The following is a 15,018-nucleotide window of genomic DNA, read 5'->3' on the forward strand; positions in this document are numbered from 1 at the left end:
AGTAGGGCAATTGCGAAGCATCAATTTCATTCTTTCCCAAGATTGGGCAACATGCTCATGATCAAGTTGTTTAAAATTCATAATATCGTTCCTAAGAGTGATGATCTTAGCGGAAGGAAAATACTTAGAGATAAAAGCATCTTTGCACTTGAGAAGCAAAGAGAACATTGGGACGATTTCGTGACCTTCAAGGATTCAGAAATATCTAAGGAACGGTCGATGAAAAACAAGGCAAATGCCGCAAGAAAGACGTAGTTCCATAGGCTGGGTCCAGGTGGCTACGCGCTGGCATTGCCTAAGTGGGATAAGTCTGAGCAAGAGATGGAGGATGCAGGGGTCACTCCGGTTACCCGGCACTGGCCCCCCAGGTGCAGAACTTGGTTCTATGCGCATGGGGGAGCGTTGGACCCGAAGACAGGCGGAGTTTCACGGAAGGCAAGTCTAAAAGGAGCCAAACAAAATATAATTGACGCAATAGATGAAGCTCGAAGGGGGGTGTTCACGCCCAACAGAGAGAACAACGAGCTTATGCGCGCCCTGGGAAATCCTGAACACCCAGGAAGAACACGAGGCATGGGCGTTATTCCCTGGTATGAGGGCTTTTCAGAATGGAACGAGGACTACAGGAGCCGTGCAAGAAGGAAGATGGAGGAGGAGAAGAAAAGGAAGCTGGAGGAGGAGCAGAGGAAGCAGGACGCATAATCCCTTCAAGGCGTAGAAGCAAGGCACGCGGACCTGGCACTCAAATTCCAGCAGCAGCAACAGCAGATTGACTCACTTAGCCAGGAAAGGGGGTCTCAGCAGCGGCAGCAGCAAGCGGATGATCGTCCAGCATTGGATAGCACCCTCCCATCCATGCCGAGAAGCAGCGTTGGTTCTGCCCCGGGCGACACACTGCTGGATAAATACCCTGTGGATGACATCATAGAGAACACTAACTGCGATCTACACTCCAAAATGAAGAACATATCCATGAAGGTGGCGGACGGCGTTGCTTTTCCAGTTACCCCCGAAGCAACCTACAATTGCATCCCGATTCCAGAGGGCTATGCTCGTGTCATGGTTGATGAAGTGGTGGACCCATATTCGGGGCTAACGCTTGACATTCCTGGAGGTGAAGACGAGCGCACACTCGGAGAGGCCATACATCGTATCATCCTATGGAGAAAGGATTGCATAATCTTTCGAAGTCCACCGACACCGCGTCGTCTGCCGACTCCTCGAAGTACGCCACTGAGTCAACAGACTCCCGCTCCTCCAAGTCCACGAACGCGTGAGATGACTCCTCCTCGAAGTCCGCCACCTCCTCCAAGTCCCCGAACGCGTGAGCTGACTCCTCCGATTTCAAGCTCGGCACAGCGTCATGCCACTTCTCCGGTTGCAAGTCCGGCACCGTGTCAGGCCACACCTCCTGCTTCAAGTCCGGCACATCATCAGGCCACTTCTCCTGGTCCAACTCCACGTCAGCCGTCTCCGCCGTCTCAGCAATCGCAGAAGAGACATCCCGCGGCTTTGGTGTGTAGCGGTATGAGTCGAGGTAGTTCAGGAAGTACAGGCGAAGGCAAGCGATATAAATATGGTCCAAGCCTCGCTCCTCTTCCTCAGAGGCCTTACGACATGACTAAGGAGCAAAACACAGCCATAGTGCAAGCCCAAGTGGACGCCCATTTTGGACCGAAACCGGCACCGCCGCCAAAGGAGAAAGTGCCTGAGAAAGTAATTGACCACTTCATTCGTATGGCTAGAGAACCAGCTCCCAAGCCTGTTGACTCGGACTATGAGCGCCAAATCAGGAAGGCACATCGAGCATGACTACAGAAGGAAGCGAGCTCAAGCTCGATCCAGAACTATTTCAGTTATTTAATCAAGACGCACTCGACAAGTCTATCGTCAGTTGCTATTGTCTGTAAGTGATTTCTTTCTGTTATTTAAGTCTCAAGCTAGTTATGTAGTGATAATTTTGATCAATCATTACATGTAATTATCCTCACTATATTCTTTTTCTGTGGTATTATATGCAGGATGAAGATGTATGAAATGAAAAAAGCTGGACGCTATGGCGTTGGGTTCATTGACCCAAATACCATTAATCAGGACATATGGGAGATTGAACATTGTAAAGCTGCTGTAGAGGAAAGCATGATAGAGTTCTTGAAGCGCCTCAATACCTTCGAAGATATACTACTTCCTTACGACTTCCTGTGAGTCACACTGTCTTGTACTACAAATTCTGTTTTTGCTTACTAGCTAGCTAGATGTTAATAATTAAATGTATACCGTTTACGGTAGTTAATTAATTTTATGCACATGCCCGCTTAATTAAGACATGCAAACGTGTGCGTATGCAGTTGGCACTGGGTCTTGGTAGACATTAAAGTTGAGGAAGGAAAAGTTGAATTACTGGACTCACTAACTAAAGAAGATAAAGACTTCACCATCGTGAAGGGGATAGTCAACAGGTAATTTTAATCATTATTAACTATTAGTTCCTGATATGAACTATTTAATAACCCCTTTATTAATTTTCTTTGCCGGCGGGCAGGGCATGGGCAAAGTTCATCGCGGTGACTCCAGGAGAATGGCCAAAAAAGTTGTTTTGGCGTCGACCCAAGGTAAGTAATTAAGTAGTACTAGCTAGCTACCATCTCTTTAATTCTTGTTTCAATATCATTAATTAATTATTATGCTTGATTAATCATTATCTGATTCAATTCCATTCTCGTAAAGGCCCTGAGGCAGACGAAAGGGAATAATCTGTGTGCATACTACGTTTGCGAGAACATTCGCATGATGACGTGCGAAAGGAGCAGATTTGATAGACAGGACTGGGTATGTTTTTGTCAGAACACTATTCACACCATTATCGATATCTAGTCACACAACTAACACACATGCATATTGATCTCCTTCTTAACAGTTCAGATCGGTGCGGGATAAGCTCCTACCATCAGACCGCATACAAGCACTTCAAGAGGAAATAGCCGGATTTTTGCTCGACCAGGTCATAGATCCGAAAGAAGAATACTATTACCCGCTACCGCCCCCTTGAACCACTTGTCATCGTGCTCCAAAGGCACCAAGGCAAAATGTAGTAGAAATTGTATATGTATATACATGTGTATATGTGTGAATAGTTAATGGCGTTGGTTGTGAGATATTCGATGATATATATATACATATATATATATATGTGGTTCTACGTACGAGAAAATCTATTTAATATATATGCATAACGTGTACAATTTGTAGTATCGTGAAATACCAGCAAACAAAAAAGAATTAAATGGAAAATAAAGCCAAATTGAAAACACAAAATTAAAGCAAAAATTAAAAAAAAACACCCAAACATTTAGTACCGGTTGGTGTTACCAACCGGTACTAATGTCCTACACGCACACGGGCCTGGCTCGTGCCACGTGTTTGTACTTTAGCGCAGGTTCGTGACGAACCGGTACTAAAGGGGGGGGGGCCTTTAGTCCCCACTCTTTAGTGCTGGTTCGCCAACCGACACTAAAGGCTGTCACGAACCGGCACTAAAGTCCGGTTCTGCACTAGTGTAAACGGATCGGATAATGCCTTTACCATATCCTTTACCATATTTTTTTGTTGGATTCGGAGCGGATCGGATAATGACAGGATGCGGATTCGAATACGAATTATATCGGACTACGGATTCGGAGCGGAAGCGGAGCGGACTCAGGCTGAAAACGGATAAAAAAAAGCTATGTACATATTTTCCATAATATCTATCATGATCTATGCAAAGAAGGACAATATATAAGTAACCAATAAATTTTACTCATCAATGAAATTAATAGCTTACACGTTGCAGCAAGCAAGACATTAGACATATAGTGTTCTCTAGTCTATAATAAAAATCTATTTAAATATTAGGTAAATGAGCTTGTACAATATGTGTTCTCAAGTCAGTTGGCCATGCTTGTACGTACATGTGATGTGTACAGTCGTACCATGGGGCTATTAGGGTTGGGGTTATATGATATTTATATGTGATGATTTTAATCAGTGGCCTAATTGGGTATTTGGGCTTGTCGAGTGGACCACATTTATCGGATAATCCTATTTGATAACACAGGATAATCTGCAAAAAATACTGGATAATCCACATCCGTCGGATATTATCGATACCGTATCCACTACCACATTCATCGGATGTTCGGTTGACCAAAATCCGTAGCCGTCAGATTTGTGAAAGTGCATACCGTATCCTTAAAAACGGATGCGGATGTGGATTCGAAACGGAAATTATCCGTACCATTTACATCCCTATATACGGGGGAGGGAGCACCCCATAGACACACAAGTTGATTGTTTAGCCGTGTGCGGTGTCCCCCTCCACAGATTTCCACCTCGGTCATATTGTCGTAGTGCTTAGGCGAAGCCCTGCGCCGGTAACTTCATCATCACCATCACCACGTCGTCGTGCTGACGAAACTCTCCCTCGACCTCAGCTGGATCTAGAGTTCATGGGACGTCACCAAGCTAAACGTGTGCATATCACGGAGGTGCCGTACTTTCGATGCTAGGATCGGTCGGATCGTGAAGACGTACGACTACATCAACCGTGTTGTCATAACGCTTCCACTTTCGGTCGACAAGGGTAAGTAGACAACACTCTCCCTTCTCGTTGCTATGCATCACCTAGAGATAGATCTTGCGTGATCATAGGAAAAATTTGAAATTACTGCGTTCCCCAACACGAACCCCCCTCAGTTAGTTGTTGTGACCGATCTAGGTTTTTGTCGGTAGGGTTGGCTAGCCTACCGCCAAACCCCCTGGCGGTAGGGTGCCAACCCCCTCAAAACAGAGTTATTTCACCCTTTTTTTACAAACTTATATGAACTAACATCCACAAATGATATTCAGAAATAATTAAGTAGCAAGGACATACATAACTCACCATAGTTCATTACATCCATAAATGACACTTGTTCAAATGAATTAAAACATCTACTGGTTTGAATGATATGGGTTCAAATTACAAGCTCAAGCTCGAGCATACATTTTCTACACCGAAAAATAGCTCTAAAACGTATAAGGCGTACAATTTGTTCGTCACGCTCATGATTAGGCTTCAGTACAAAGTCCACGGATCCCGCCCAATTCTCCAACACACCATTCGTTTCGCGGAACCAGCCCCATCGAGCACGGCAGTCCGGATTCTCTGACACGCCTTGTGTGATTGCCCATCCAATGACCTGTCCAGGTTTTGTCAAGTTCAGCTCCCGGAATTCTTCTCTGCTGACAGAGAACCCAATCTCCATTGCCAAAGCGTGTCTGGAAGCAGATTCCAGCTCCTAGAGCTCATGAAGTATCTTTTTTTTTCTTTCACAAGCCTCCGAAAAACTTTTTTGTCCTTACCATCACAAGGTTCCTCGATAATGTAATACTCCCTCCGTTCCTAAATATAAGTCTTTGTAGAGATTCCACTAGGTGGACTACATACGGAGCAAAATGAATGAATCTAAACTTAAAATGTATCTATATACATCCGTATGCGGTTTATAGTGGAATCTCTACAAAGACTTACATTTAGGAACGGAGGGAGTACTTGCTAAAATCCATCATGGCCGCATTTAAATCATCACAACTCTTTAACCATGCTTGAAGCTCCCTCGTCATACCATGCTGTCGCTCCGCTACAATCTTCTCACACGCTACCGCCAGACTCATAGCTGCAATGTCCATCCTACATGAATATACGGGTTTAAGATGACAATCAACAAAATATGGTAGGTGTTAGTAGCCTACCGCCAGGGTCTGTGCCGGTAGGCCCCTTTGCCACGTCAATTGCAGCTGACGGACGTTACGCTCCGTCCCGTCACCTACCGCCAGGGACCCCGGCGGTAGGGTGTAGGGGGCTACCGCCAGGACCCCTGGTGGTAGGCAAAAGGGTTAGATTCAAAAAATAAAAATCAAACGGGTCAGATCTCGGAATTAGACCAGAAAAGGGTAAAAAAAAGGGAAACGTTTCCAGCCGGGGCGCCGGCTGAAACGTTCCGCCGGTCGCACACACGCGCGCCACACGCTCGGTCCCACGCGTCTAGAAATAGCTTCTCTTTCTTATCTTCTTTCTCCACCGGTCGCATCTCATCTCCGTTCTGGCTACTCTCTCCCCTTTCTGTGTCTGCGCCATGCTCCCCCCTCCTCCCATCAGCAAACCACGGTGGGGACCTCCCAAAATAGATCATCGTGTGGCGGTGCCTTGCTGCTGCAAGCTCCATGACCGGATTCATCTGCTGGGCGCAGGCCATGGCCGGATTCAAAGCCATCTAGGAAGGGGGTATTTTTTGCGCCATGGACAAGCTGCTAGGGGCGTCAATGGTGAGGTTTGTTGGGGGCGCCTCCTGCCAAAGCTACAAGCTGCTGGCGTCCACCATGGGTGCTGGAACCGGCCACCGTGGGTGCTACAAGCTGTCGGCATCGTTGCTGGAACCTGCAGCAGGAGGAGCTACAACCGGCAACCTCGTTTGCTACCAACGACACCACAATATGCTGGAACTGGCCAACTGTTTTGCTGCAACCGGCATGGGGCACTGCCATGACGACGAACTGCGACGCAAAGTTTGCTGCAACCAGCAAACTAGAAGCTGGAACTGATGGAATTTTTTGCTACATCGGAGAAAAAAGCTTCAACCATGGAAAAGGGCTACGACCGGCGTAGAGGAAAGGTTCAAACGTGGAGAAAAGCTTCAACCAGCATCAAGAAAAGCTTCAACCCGTGTGAAAAAGAGCTTTGAAAAAAGCTTCAACCATACAGCAAAAAAGCTTCAACCGGTGTAAAAAAAAGCTTCCACCGTGAATCTTCAAAAACCGGCGCCGCCGGCTGACGATGGTATGAGTGGCGACATCGGGAGCTATGGCCGGCGGTGTGGTGTTGCTGCGACGGGCGTGTTACGACGGCGGCGAATAGTTGCTACAAGGACAGAGGCATCATGCGTTCTACAAATGGCGGACGTTACAACGAGGGCGACAACTGGATGCAGCGGCGGCGCCCTGCTGGAACCGGCAGGGAAGGCGAGTGGCGGCGAGCCGGCGGGGAAGGCGAGTGTCGGCGAATCGGCGACACTTCAAGGTGGGGGCGCTCTCGTAACCATGGCAATCAAGGTTGTTAGGAACGTCAATGGCAGAAGAGAGATTTTTCTCTGCGTCGTTGAAAGAGTAACAGGTAGACGACGATTCGTTTTTTAATTCAATCGTACGGTATGAATTGTTTTAATCATGCGGCTGGCAGTGGACCGGCCGAAAGTTTCGGCCGGCACGCCGGCGCGTAGTACTCGCCGTAAAAAAACATGAAATTTTGCCCACTCTCGAGCTCTTAAACCCTTCTTGCCCCTTCTGGCGCCGCCGCCGCCGCCATCACCGCAAAACCCTAGCTCCGACTACCCCGCCGCCGACGCGCAACGCCATGGCTCTGTCGCAGGGGCCCAAGAAGAACTACCGCTGCGACCGCTCTCTGCAGCAGTTCTACACGGGCGGGCCGTTCGCCGTCGGGCGCGGCCCCCGCGGCGAAGGCGAGGGCGAGGGCGACGCCGAGACGTTCCTCGCGTGCGCCTGCGGCAGCTAGCTGCGCGTGGTGTCGGCCGCCGACGCCTCCGCCATCGGGGAGCCCATCGACGGCGACTCGGAGGCCGTCACGGGGATCGCGCTGTCCCCCGACTCCAGACTCCTCTTTGCTGCTGGCCACAGCAAGCTTATTAGGGTCTGGGACCTCGCGTCCCGCACCTGCATCCGCAGCTGGAAGGTACTTTTCTGATCTTCATGTGTTCTGTGGCGCTTAACTGTGTTGCCTCCTATCTGAAATGTTGCATCCTAATGCTAATCGCATCCTAATCCTAATGCCTACTATTAAGGAGCTCCTCGCTCCCAATTTGATCGGTGAAACTAATAAGAAAGGGTGCTCAGGTGCAATTTTTAGCGCATGTGGAATCAAGCATAGTGTATCAATTTTATGCGCATGTGAAATTGAGCATACGCTGGCACTCTTGTGTGCATATGAATTCAAATAGGGTGGTGAATGAATGGATGCCCGATCACCTTCTCAGATATCTCATGAATCAAGAGATACTAAAGCGCCGTGGAAAAATCAGGAAACAGCAGTGGACCAACCCATGCTCTTCACCCGAGATATTCACACAAAACTGGTAGCTTGCTCCAGGAATTCTAAAAGCTGCACCTTCTTATGGAAACGCATAATAGCTAGTTCTGGAAAATTTACCTAGCTTGTGTTGTTGGAAGTAATAAAAAAATGTTGCAAGCAGGTGCTAGACTCTCAGGGAGCTTCACCTCCTGATACCTGACAGTCTGTTAATTGATGCTTTGCATCACAGTGTTATAAGGCATGCATATTAATATGATAAATCTAGCTTTTGCTACATCTTGCATGAATGGCTGTGCATCAATTCCTGTTTCGTAGTGGTGACAGCAGTGACAGAATGGAGGATTTTCATATATAAATGTTAACATCTTCCATAACTATATGTTTCATTTGAGTATATTAGTATTGCCTTCCTTTTGTTCCTCAATATTGACATCCAAGGTATGCTCATTTGTTTTTTTATATGTCGTACAGGGACATGATGGTCCTGTTATGGCCATGGCATGCCATGCCTCTGGTGGGTTGCTTGCAACTGCTGGAGCAGACAAGAAGGTGTGCGTGTGGGATGTGGATGGTGGATTTTGCACACATTTCTTTAGAGGTCATACAGGTGTTGTGACAACCATAATGTTCCACAAAGATCCAAAGCGCCTTCTGGTGAGTGTGATTTTGGAGATAAATTACTTAAGTGAACAGGGTCAATTGAAATCGAACTTTTTTCTTGTTGGTGCAAGTAACTCAGTATTAGCCCCACTGAGCTGTTGTTGGTTTTAGTGATATATCCTTTTATTTTTCTATGTATTCGCGGTATTTACAGCCTCATTATTTTTTCGATGTCTAGTTATTTTCAGGAAGTGATGATGGCACAGTGCGCGTTTGGAACCTTGAAAGCAAAAAATGCATTGCTGTGCTTAACGCACATTTTTCAACAGTGACTTCATTGGCATTATCAGAAGATGGGCTAACATTGCTCAGTGCAGGGAGGGATAAGGTATAGCAGAAGGATTGAAATCTGGCTTAAATTCCTCCTATGTTTATAAGTTGATTTTTCATATTTCTATGCGTGCTAGCTTATACTTTGATGATGCATGAGTACCATTGGTTTGTAATTGCTTGACACTGGAAAAGTTGGGGTTTGAAATTGATTGCAACAGTCATAAAATAAATGATCTTCATGGCCTTGTGGGGGATGGGGCTAGTTACGATCATGCTTTTTATTTGTCTAGACTAGATACTTTTGCATGGCTAGCATTCCGATATTCACCAGTATATAAATTGTAAATTTGTAATGCATATTTCTGTCCTGAGCCACCAACAATTTGAGTGGATGAAACGTTAGGTTGTGAATGTGTGGGATCTTCGGAAGTATGCCTCAAAGAAGACAATACCAGCATATGAAATGATAGAAGGTGTTTCCTTCATTGGACCAGGGAGTGGCATCTTGGCTTGTTTGGGTGCCGAAGCGGCAAAGTTGAAGGAAAAAACTGATGGTTACTTTCTTACGGTTGGTGAACGCGGAATCGTGCGCATATGGTGCTTGGAAAGGTACATTGATCTTGCATATACAGTTCTTAAATGCTTCACTCATGTCCATCTAGAATGCATTTCTCAATTGCTTTTCTGGTCATTCCACAGCGCTGTCTGCATGTTTGAGCAGCAGTCATCTGATGTAACCATCAACTCAGAAAACGAGGAATCTAGAAGGGGCTTTACGGCTACTATTATGTTGCCAGATGATCAAGGAATTCTATGTGTTACCGCTGATCAACAATTTTTGTTCTATTCTTGTACAAGAACTGATGAAGGGACATTCCAGTTGAACCTATATAAACGCCTAATAGGTTATAATGACGAGATTCTTGATTTGAAGTTCGTTGGGGAAGAGGAACAATATCTTGCTGTTGCCACCAACTTGGAGCAGGTGCGTGAATAATTTTATATTACAGTTCTTGTGGACTTCCTGTAACCAATTTCTCACACCATTTCCTTCATTTGCAGGTCCGCGTTTATGACGTTGCATCAATGTCATGTTCTTATGTGCTGGCGGGCCACACTGAAATTGTTGTTTGCCTTGACACTTGTGTCTCTGCTTCTGGGAAGACACTTGTTGTAACTGGGAGCAAAGATAATACTGTAAGTGTCATTTCCTGCCTAAAGATATTGCTGAATTAACATACATTTTTTGTGGGTTAACTGTTATTACTCCTTTGTCATTTTCCCCATTTTGGATGTAACATTTGGTATCTCACAGGTAAGATTGTGGGATATGGAAAAGAGAAGCTGTATTGGTACTGGCAAAGGCAATCTAGGAGCTATTGGTTGTGTTGCTTTCTCAAAGAAGTCGAAGAACTTTTTTGTTAGTGGCAGCAGGTTAGTTTGAAAATCATAACTGTTCCATTTCAGAGCTGAGTGATATTTTTTTCCTCAGTGATCAATCGTGACTCTTCTTCTAGACGTATGACAGTCTTGAGAACTGTTGAGATGCCACGTCTTGGTTGGGTTTTGCATGTCTATGGGCCGGTGGGTGTTCTAAGGAAATTGACTTTGCCTTTTGATATCGATTTATTGTATGTAGCAGTGTAGGCATTGAACAGCCCAACTAGTCAACTAGCCATGGGAATGCATGTAGGCAACTCGTGACCTTCTTGGTGATTTGTTCATCGGTTCTAGAGAACCTCACTAGTTTTACTTGTGGATGCAAACATGTCGAATTGAACCAACGCTCAAGTCCAAATTCTGGAATGAGTGGAACTATTCAACACTTCCAGTCTTTCTTCACCGCAGTTTCTTACAAGAATGATACTTCCCTTGTCCATTTCCCTCTATCCGTTATTGCTAATGTTCTTCTAAAATAAGTTTGCCTTATCATTAGTGACCGAACCATCAAGGTTTGGACCTGGGATGATACACTCATTGATGCTGGCGGTGAAGTTCCTCTCAAAGCAAAGGCTGGTGTAGCTGCACATGATAAAGATATTAATTCTCTGTCTGTCTCACCTAATGACGGCCTTGTTTGCAGTGGTTCGGAGGTGAGATTGAGTATATGCTACTTATCTTGAAGACTCTTTTGACTTGCCTCATTGAACTGTCAGATCTCATTACCATGATTCTGTAGGACCGAACTGCAAGCATATGGAAACTCCCTAACCTAGTGTCCTCTGTTGTCCTTAAAGGGCATAAAAGAGGCATTTGGTCAGTTGAGTTTTCCCCTGTTGAACAATGTGTCATAACATCATCTGGCGACAAAACTGTCAAAATATGGCATGTTGCTGATGGCTCATGCCTGAAGACATTCGAGGGTCATACGTCAAGTGTTTTAAGAGCTTCATTCCTTTCACGTGGAACTCAGTTTGTTTCTTGTGGTAATAAGAAATAAGCACGTTTTATTGTATTTTTTGGGGTGTTGGGTGGTGTAACTCGGTTGACTCTTGTTGTGACGTCCTTACTGTAGGAAGTGATGGTCTAGTGAAGCTATGGACGATAAAAATGAATGAGTGCATTGCTACGTATGACAAGCACGATGGGAAGGTGTGCTATCTGGCTCTGCCTTGTTTATCATCTGTAATGCGAGCTCAGTAGATCATCCACATTTTTTTATATTGTAGAACATAGTTTTTTCTGTATATGTTGAAAGTCTTTATGGGGCATTTTTGGCAGCTAAAACACTATGCATTGAATTCCTGTACCGGTATTCAAGAGAATTGAGTGATGAACCTACTTGTGTTCAGTGAAACAGAAATTGCTGGTGTTCTGTTTCATTCTAGAGCAGTGTGATAATGTGGCATTTGGCTGTGTGATTCATTAGCCTCGCCAGTTGCCATCATTTTTGTGTGCTAATTTGCGACTTGCTTAGCTTTATTAACCAGTTCATCTCTGATAATATGTATGATTTTATGAAAACTTTCTAATATCCGCCTTATTATCTAACATAAACTTTGGAAAGTTAGTTCACTAGTAAATTTTAAATACCATTCGTAGGCAATACAGGTTTTTTTTCCCCTTGCTCAATGCTTAGTAAGGGTTCCCCAACTGATTGTCAATTATTCAACAGGTTTGGGCATTGGCTGTTGGCAAGAAAACTGAAATGCTTGCTACTGGTGGAACTGATTCTGATCTTAACCTTTGGCACGATTGCACGATGGAAGATAAGCAGGAAGATTTCCTTAAGAAGGCAAGTGCAATATTCTACTATACTTTCAGGATAAAGCTATGGATGCGAGATCTTGTCTTTGTTTAATTTCTTGGGCAAACAACACCGAATTCATTCTTTTTTCCAGAATATAACAACACTGGAGACATGATCTTTACAATGGCTCCTTGGATCGGTGTGCAATACTTATCTGCATTTTTTATTGTTGCAGGAGGAGGAAGTTTTAAGAGGCCAGGAATTGGAAAATGCAGTGTCAGATTCTGACTATACAAGAGCAATACAACTCGCATTTGAGCTTAGAAGACCACGCAGGCTTCTTGAGTTATTCTCACAGCTTTGCAGGTAGTCATCTTTGAAGGAGGTCACTTTGCTTTTCTTGTATATAAATTTGATATATTGTTGTCTCTACAGGAAAGCTGATCCAGAGGACCCTATAGAAAAGGCCCTTCTTGGTCTCCCAAAGGAAGGGCTTCGCGTGCTTCTTGAGTATATACGTGAATGGAATACAAAGCCCAAGTTTTGTCATGTTGCACAGTTTGTGCTTTTTCGGGTGTTGAGGAGCTTGCCTCCCACTGATATCCTGGAGGTACTTTACCTTTTTCTTTTTGAAGAGTTGTATTGAAGAGCACATTGATAATCTGTGACAAACTGTTACCCTTTTCCTGAGACATCTCATTTGTTTGTGCAGATAAAAGGCATCAGTGAGCTCCTCGAGGGCCTTATTCCATATTCGCAAAGACACTTCAGCAGAGTCGACAGACTTGTACGCAGCACATTTTTGCTGGACTACACCTTGACCCGGATGTCTGTCGTAGACCCAGACGTAGATGCGGGCACAACCAAAGATGTTACAAACGACACGTCAATGGACAATGTTGAGATCGTGCCGGCAGAGCCTGCACTAGACCCCGGAGAAGTCGAGCAAGAAGAGAAAATCCAGCAAAACAAGCCAATCAAGCAAGAAAAGTAGCAAGAAGGTGAAGGCTTCTTCCAACGGGGACAGTAAAGCTGTTTCTGTCGAGGCGTAAACAGTTGACACTGGCCGGGCCTCTCTTCGCGCCACCAATTTTGTAGCTGCTGTTGTATCTGCCGAATCACATTTATTTTGCTTCATGACAGACACTGTACAGAATGTATTCTTTGGCGAGTCGAAAAGACATGCTTGCTTCAGGCGTGTACGAGCGATCTGTTTCAGTTTTCTGATGGAGTCCACAGCCAAGCTTTTAGTTTCAGAAATTGTTGCAGGCCACCTTATCCGCTTGCTTGGTTTGCCTTGATTGTCTTCCACGGCGGCTGTGCGCCCCCCAGCCATAAAGCCGCTTGTTCCACTTGCAATTGTTGGATCTGCGATCTGGACGCCGTTATGCATGCTTCATAATTCCCGTCCTAGTCACCTTTTGTGTGGCTGAGTGGGGAGTGTGGTGTAACAATTGTGTCCCACGTTTTGCAAGTTGTGATATAATATTCCATAGCAGTCGTGTAACGTAAACCTTTTGGGGGAAAAGCATCTTATGTTTAGTTGTCATCGCCTTTCGGTTGTCCCCGGTGACGAGTTTAATCGCCGGTAAAACGGCGGTGCTTTCAGTTCGGCAGAAGGAGGTGTTGATGCTGCCAGAATAAGGATATTGGTGTGCGAATTTCGCAGGACTTCGACAGAAGCTGCTTGTAATAAACCTATCAACGTCCGGTGTGATTCAGGAATGTGACGTTTAGATATGCCAGACAACAACCGATGGTCCCTCCTGGCTTCGTAAACACTCAACGTCGCCAGCTTAACCCCAAAGATAGGTTCTTCCACCGGCAATTCAGCATATGCCATCCGGGGTCTTTCACAGAAAAGAGAGCTGAGATCACATCCATTCAGGATGCTTGGACGTTATGTCAAGCCCACGACGTAACTTACAAACATGTGCAACTGTTGAGCCTAGTTTGTACATGTTACCCTACGCTAAAATGAACATCGATCGCACCAAAAGAGATGCGATTTGTGTGGCATACAGGAATCCCCTGCTCAACGAACCAAGAAACACCACATGTGACATGCCCACACAAGATATGGGGTCCCAAATCCGAATTTGCTTCCATTAAAAGGAAAATTTGAACTTGAAAACACGAGTTAATTACACGAAACCACCACATCGAGGGCTGGGTCTGCAGAAACCACCGGTTCACGAATTTGTGACAAATAGCCCCGGTATATAGGTAATCTCGTTACATAAAATACTTATCGACGGTTATGGCGTTTTGATGATGTTTATGACAGGTGGATCCCGCTTTTGCGGACGTGGAGTAACAGCTGCCCCTAGACAATGTTAGACGGCAACACAGGAGACGAGCCGTTCTTGTCTCCCTTCCTTTCTCGCTTTCTCGTTCCCTCTCCGCGTCTCACCTCATTTCACTCTCTCTCTCTCTCTCTCTCTCTCTATATATATATATATATATATATATATATACTATGGCAACGATGAAACCTACCGACACAGAGGCGCAGGAGGTAGTGGAAACGGCAGAGACTCTGAGCCACCGAAGGAGGTTTGCGGGAGCTCAAACCCTACGCAGTTGGCGTAGGCCCCGAAGCCGCAACTGTCGCTATAATACATGGTGTCATGTGCTCTACCTCAAGCGGTCAAGGTGACTCCTACAGGGAGCCACCACTTGGCCTTGGCATTCGGCGGCGTCGAGTGTTTGTATTCGAAAACGTAGCCCTATCCGCGTGCCTGCTGTCAATTTGCATTCTAGGGTTAGGGTT

General features: G+C 45.4%; 1 pseudogene; it reads left to right on the forward strand.

Moving 5' to 3' along the window:
• The first annotated feature begins 7,369 nt into the window (after positions 1-7,369).
• Positions 7,370-13,503, forward strand: LOC119365557 (annotated as a pseudogene).
• The last annotated feature ends 1,515 nt before the right edge of the window (positions 13,504-15,018 follow it).

Source organism: Triticum dicoccoides, chromosome 2B, assembly GCF_002162155.2.
Source record: "Triticum dicoccoides isolate Atlit2015 ecotype Zavitan chromosome 2B, WEW_v2.0, whole genome shotgun sequence".
NCBI lineage: Eukaryota > Viridiplantae > Streptophyta > Magnoliopsida > Poales > Poaceae > Triticum > Triticum dicoccoides.